The sequence below is a fragment of the Chionomys nivalis genome, chromosome 12, assembly GCF_950005125.1.
Source record: "Chionomys nivalis chromosome 12, mChiNiv1.1, whole genome shotgun sequence".
In the NCBI taxonomy this organism is placed as follows: domain Eukaryota; kingdom Metazoa; phylum Chordata; class Mammalia; order Rodentia; family Cricetidae; genus Chionomys; species Chionomys nivalis.
This window is the reverse complement of record NC_080097.1, coordinates 10332858-10339957: the sequence shown is the minus strand read 5'-3', so window position 1 is coordinate 10339957 and position 7100 is coordinate 10332858. Positions and strand designations below refer to the sequence as shown.

The 7100-nt window shown below is 38.6% G+C and overlaps 1 pseudogene; it reads right to left on the bottom strand.

Moving 5' to 3' along the window:
* Window positions 1–6205: 6205 nt before the first annotated feature.
* On the bottom strand, window positions 6206–6293 carry LOC130885403 (small nucleolar RNA SNORA24; annotated as a pseudogene).
* Window positions 6294–7100: the final 807 nt, after the last annotated feature.

Sequence of the window (7100 nt, the reverse complement as noted above, 5' to 3'; positions counted from 1 at the left end):
GCTGAAATAAAGTATAGTGGAGTTTTACTTCCTCCATCTGCACACACGTCATGAATCAGTGTCCCTTTCATAGTATGTGTCCCATGGAAGACAGCATGTACCCTAACCATTGTTTTCATCCTCTAACAACCAAATGTTAAAATGTTAGAGATGAAGCATAACTTTAATAGTAAGATAGTGCAAAATTCATCAATTAACTCTATCACTGCACCAATAACTCACAAAATTATTTCAGCTAAATAGTAGATTTTTCTACAAATAGATAAAATATTGATTTATTGATGAACATGTTAGTGTCAGAAATTCAGGCATAGGCTAAATATTTTTAAATCATAATCAAAATATTTATTTCTAAAATGAAAACTAATGGTTAATACTATATTTCAACTTTACCTTAGTGGTAAGGGACAAGTATCTAGGTACATCTATAAAGGATTATTTGAATGATGTTGGCTTTTGTGATGCCTTGAGGGATTGTGAAGATTAAGCGAACTGATGTGGGATATAATCGCTGCATCGTTTGTAATCTGCCTCAGAACAAAGAGAAGAAAGCCAGCTGACTGCCAGCATCCAGTACTCTGTTTCTAGGCCAGGTGAATGGTACCTCAATGTCCTACTGCCTCAGCTTCTCTCAATGATGGACTGTACCCTAAAACTGTGAAACAAAGGAAATTCTTTCTCCACTAAGTTGTTTTGATCTGGTTATTTTATGAGAGCAACAAAAAAAGTAACTACCAAAGTATAAATGATTAAGGTTTCTCAAAGTTAATTAAGAATACAGTTCTGTCATTTATTGATTTGATTGACTAAGTCACTTGAACCTGGCCTTCCTATGTTTCAACCTGTGTAGAATTCTTATTACTTAAGATATTTATTTTTTATCTTACCTATGACTTCTCCTTTTAATACCATATTCTAACATCTTAAATTATTTTAGACCTCCAAGCTCCAATTTTTCTCCATTTTCCTATGTTTTATTTTTTTGGTTTCTCCTCTAATCTAGTCCCTGTGCTATATTAGTTTATTTTTGAAATAATTATTTTAACTTTCTTTGGATTCAAATAATCTTTATTCTTTTCATTTCTTAAAATTTTGTTATTATGGGATAACATCACTTATAGCACAAAGAGCATAAATCAACTATTCAACTATTCCATATATATAACATTTACTTAAAATTCTGTGCCTGTAATAGATAAATCTAAACGTTTGTGATACATGAATTAGCATGTAAAAATGGCTCTTTACTCCATTACTTGTTAACATGTCATCTTATATCTTTTTTTTTTGACAATCTTAGTCCTAAAGGGTAGTAGATGACATATTATAATTGTTTTAAGTTGCATTTCCACGTTACCTAATGATGGTATACAATTTTCTATGCCTGGTGGGAATTTTTATAAGAGCATTAGGAAAATGTCTTATATCCTACCTATTTTAACATATTGAGTCTCTTATATTTGAGTTGTGTAAGTTCTGTATAAATTTTGCATAATTTTTCTCAATGCATTGGTTGCTATTTTGTCTGTTCTTTTCCCCATTTATTTTAGGATAACTTTTAATTTGATGTCACTTAATTTACTTACATGTTTAATTAATTAAACTTACATGTTTAATATTTTGGTTAATACTAAAGAAAATTTAGTCTAAGATAATAAAATTAACTTTTCCTAATATTCCATTCAGGAAGCTACTTTATTTTGTCCTGTTTCCTGATAGAATTTCAGAGTCTGAAACCCACCCTAGTCAAACACTCAGTACCTCTGTGTGTATATTCTAATTGCTGGGAGATTCTTTTTTTTTTTTTGACATTTCTTTATTTACTTTATTTTGAAGCTAATAATAAGTATTAGAATTTTTTACTATCTTTTAAAATTATTTTTATTGAACTCTACATTTTTCTCTGCTCCCCTCCCTAAGTCTCCCCTCCCCTTCAGCCTTATCTCAATGTCCCCATGCTCCCAATTTACTCAGGAGATTTTGTCTTTCTCTAATTCCAATGTAGATTAGATATATGTATGTCTCTATTAGGGTCCTCATTGTTGTCTAGTTTCTCTGGGATTGTGATTTGTGGGCTAGTTTTCTTTGCTTTATGTTTAAAAACCACTTTTGAGTGAGTACATGTGATAATTGTCTTTCTGGGTCTGGGTTACCTCCCTCTATCTGATGTTTCATATTTCCATCCATTTGCCTGTAAAATTCAAGATGTCATTAGTTTTTTTCTGCTATGACAGGGCTGGGAGATTCTTAATGGATTCAGGTTTCATTGTTATGTTTTCAACTTACTTCAGGTGTATTTGTATTTGTTTTATTTTGTGTGTGTGTGTGTAAGAGAGAGAGAAGAGAAGAGAGAGAGAGAGAGAGAGAGAGAGAGAGAGAGAGAGAGAGGAGATGAGATGAGAGAGAATGAGGAGGTAGATAGGAGAAAGAGAGAAAGGGAGAGAGAAGGGAAAGTGGAAATGGTATCAGAATCCAATCGCTTTATCTTTTAACTTGGAAAAGCAGTTTTCCTAGCAATTCTCACTAAAGAGAAAACATTTTCTCACATCTCCCCGATGTAACCCTTGCCAAGATTCATTGATCATCAGTATTCATGCATCTTTCTTATGGGCTTTGCTATGTTCTATTGACCCATGGGTCTTTGGATGTGAGCATTCTCAGCAGTGATTTTTGCTGAAATGTCTTTCTTTTAGGAAAGAAGGTATGGCTCACTGGCTAAGGGAACTTGTTATTTTTGCAGAGGATGCAGATTCAGTTCCAAGCACACAAATAATAACAACCATCTATTATTCCAGATCTAAGGGATTTGACTCCTTTTACGAATGCTGTGGGGCACCACAAACACAGTGGGTACACACACACACACACAACACACTATGTAAACACTCATATGCATGTACAAAATAAAATAAATCTGAAAGAATATTGTCTTTCTATTTTATTTCTTTGTTTAACCCATTTCTTTATTGTTGATAGGTGTAGTTATAGCACAAAAGGAATCTAATACCGTCAAAGAGTTACAGTGTAACTACTTCCCACATTGCCCCTAGATCTTATAGAGACCAGAAAAACAGTCTTTCCTAAGTGTTACATATAGGATAACTTTCAGCACCCACTTGTTTCTTCTGATTCTATAGAGGTAGAAGTGAGATACAGGAAATCATGGTTGATTTCATGTGAAGCTGTGAATTTCCCAATCAGCTTGCCTCATAGAACCATAATGAGGAGCAGTATGGGAGATGTACCTCCTTGTAGTCATCTTAGCACACATGTGTCGTCTTCTCATTCAGCTGATGTCCTCATTGTTTGCACAAGGCACTGACCTGGAGTAGGAAAAACACTGAAATAATGCTTCCTATCAGTACGGTTCCTTTTCCTGCTCTCACTCTTTGGCTTAATAGAAAAGGATTTTCTTTTGCTCTGTTTCTTACTGTCCCTATCGGGGAAAGTAAGACCCAGGTTGGAACAAATTAGGTCAAGTAGAGATGTCTGCAGGAGCTCATTTCATGTAACTCCTCAGTAAGAAAACCTTGAAGGCTGATGAGAAGCCAAGGACAATGGCACTAGGTTTGGATCCTAATGCATGAACTGGCTTTGTGGGAGCCTAGCCTGTTTGGATGCTCATCTTCCTGGACCTGTATAGAAGTGGGAGGACCGTGGACTTCCCACAGGGCAGGGAATTTGGACTGCTCTTCAGTCTGGAGAGGAAGGGGGAATAGAGTGGGGGAAGGGGGAGAGGAGTGGGGAGAGGGGGAGGGGAGTGGGGGGAGGGGGAGGGGAGTGGGGGGAGGGGATAATGTGTGGGAGGAGGGGGAGGGAAATGGGAAATGGGGAGGAGGCGGAAATTTTTTTAACAACTAAAAGAAAACAAACAACAAAAAAAAAGAGAAAACCTTCTTGAACCTGCCACCTTCTTTTTACTTCTCTTATGTTGTTTTATATTTTTAGCTGCTTTTAGCATGAAGAATACCAAGGAAAATGTCTATTATTTCTGGTCTACAATTTAAAATCTGTTTTTCTTTTTGCAGCAGATTTGTTATGTTAAGATTAACTTTAAAAATGTTAAGTTCAGGTGAATTACTTAAAAACTTCTTTAACTTGCATAATTTCAGTCAAATCTCTTTTTATCCATAGACACACTTTAATAATGACTTAGAAAATCATGACAAATAACCTGACAACCTACTGCTTCTTAAGAGTAAAGAAAGCTACAGTGAGCTCCGTGGACCCTAGCCCATGGAGACACATCCCATGACCCATCCCTACACAGCAAAGCACTTAAAACCTGGAAGCAGTCTCCCCTCCCCCCCCAGCCACCTGCAATGCACCATCTTTCACAACTTGAGTCTTGGTGCTGACTACTTCAAGGGAGGTGAATGTCTGGGTTCATGGCTGGAGGTTATAGCTCTCTGGACCCTATCCCCTGAGGCATATCCTGTGTCCAACCCCACCCAGTAAGTCCTGGAGAACTGGAAAAAAGCCTATACACACATGTATCCACCCCCCACCTCATCTCTGACCACCTAAGCCTTGGCATTGGGTCCCCCTGGAGAAGTGGGTGTCTGCATTCATAGCTCCAGATCTCTGGACTCTAGCCCCTGGATGAATGCCACATTTCCCACCCCCACACAGCTAGGCTCCAGGGACCTGGGAGCAGCCTCTCCATGCCTGTGACCATCCCCCATTGCACCTATGACCACTGGAGCTTAGACCCTGACTACATCTGGAGAGGAGCCCCCAGAGCAACATCAGTGACTACGAGATAGAGGAATAGATGGGTAGACGCCAATGCAAGAATGCATCAACAACCTAAAGAACAATATGACAACACCTGAACCTAGTGATCCTATAAATGGAGACCTGAACATCCTAACACAGAAGAAGCATAAGAAAACATTCTTAAATGTAACTCTCTAAAGAAGATAGAGATCTTTAAAGAGGAAATGAAAAGTTTCGGATAGAGTAATGGAGGAAAAGATAAAGAAAACATTGGAAGAAATAAAAAAAAATTAATGTGGAATTCCCCTCTGTATGCTGTGAACAGTTAATAAAGGAACTACTTTGGGTTTATAGCAGAAACATAGGGGAACAGAGCTAGTTGGGGAAAACTAAATGGAATGCTGGGAGAAAGCTAGGTAACAAGGAGAACTCTAAGAAAAACATGTATGGATCACCTGGGAAGGGACAAGTAATCTGAGAAAATTGGGAGCATGGAGGGAGGAGAGAAGGAAGATAGAAGAGGAGGAAGATGGGAGAAGTTGAGAGGGGAGGAAAAGTGAGGGAATGGGATGGTTGAGACAGGGGAAGGACAGAGAGGGAGAGCAAGGAAAGAGGTATCTTGACTGAGGGAGCCATTATGGGGCTAGCAAGAAACCTGGCACTAAAGACATTCCCAGGAGGCCGGGCGGTGGTGGCGCACGCCTTTAATCCCAGCACTCGGGAGGCGGAGGCAGGCGGATCTCTGTGAGTTCGAGACCAGCCTGGTCTACAGAGCTAGTTCCAGGACAGGCTCCAAAGCCACAGAGAAACCCTGTCTCGAAAAAAAACCAAAAAAAAAAAAAAAAAAAAGACATTCCCAGGAATCCACAAGGGTGACCCCAGCTAAGACCCAAAGCAATTGAGGAGAGGGTACCTGTACTGACCTTGCCCTCAGTCAGATTGATGACTATCTTAAATGTCATCATAGAACCTTCATGCAACTCATGGAAGTAGATGCAGAGATCGACATTGAAGCCCTGGACTGAGCTTCCAAAGTCCAGTAGAAGAGAGAAAGGAGTGATAACATGAACAAAGGGGTCAAGATCATGACGGGCTACCCACTGAACCAGTTTACCTGAGCGAATAGTACTTCACCTACTCTGCATAGAACCAAACTAGGCACACTGAACGTGGGGCAAACTGCAGGCAACTGTCAGGGAGACCAGGATTTATCCCTACTGCTTGTATTGGCTTTTTGGAACCCTTTGTCTTTGGAGGAATATCTTGCTCAGCCCAGATACTATGTGGAGGGCTTTGGCCCTGTCTCAAATCAATGTGCAAAACTTTGGTGACTTCCTATGGGAAACCTTATCCCCTCCAAGGAGTGGATAGGGGTTGGGATGGAAAGGAAGATGAAGGAAGTGGGAAGAGGGGAGAAAGTGTGAACTGGGGTTGGTAAATAAAAGTAGAAAAGATATTTTTAAATAAATAAATAAATTTTATAAATGAATGCTACTGAGCAAGTCAGAAACTGATGCCAATGAAATGGACACAGCTGTGCCAATTAAAAGGAATATTCTCTTCCATGCATAGAAAGAGAAGTAAGGTTTTCTTAACTAAGCTAATACAGGAGTATTATATACAATGGATTGTTTGAAGAACATATCATTCTGTGAAAGGATATGTATTTGTGCAGAAAATATGAGTAATGGCTTTAGGATTTTAAGTTTAGTATTTACCACTTCATTTTTGAGAAGCGCAATGGAATGATCCTTAAATCTACAGTATGAAATCGCAAATGGTAGACACTTACTGTAATGTTCACTGTGGTTACATGTATAATTGTAACCTTCACAAACCCTGAATGAAATGTCTTTTTCTCAGTATAAGAAACTAAGCCTAACAGATTTGCCAAAAATCGAGGTTTTCTTCCATCTGAGAGCATAGTGATAGGGTCATTGGCTGTTATCATATCTGATAGGCCACAGCTGTTACACAAAAGTTAATTTGAGCTCTGTTTTCACTACACAATCACTAATTGTGTAGCTAAACTGTCATAATGTGGGAGCTGATAGAGGAACAACCTTCATTAGAAAGAAAACAGGTCACATTGATGCCAAGAGTCTGGAAAATCAAAGGTGATGAATCATCTCTTCATTTTCCCTTTTAGAAGTTGTTTGCCCAGCTTTGAGGATTGCTGGGGTGCCTGCTTCTGTTCCTCTTGCTTTCTATACTTTAGTCTGTTACTTCCTCTGTCCTGTCTCAAGAGTGCTTATCCCCACAATCTTACAGATTAGGAAATCATGGTCAATTATTTTTCTCTTAGAATTTGAATAGCAGAATTTTTATGTATGCTAAAGATCTTCAGTATTTTGGTTTAAGCTTAGATAATTGGCATTTTT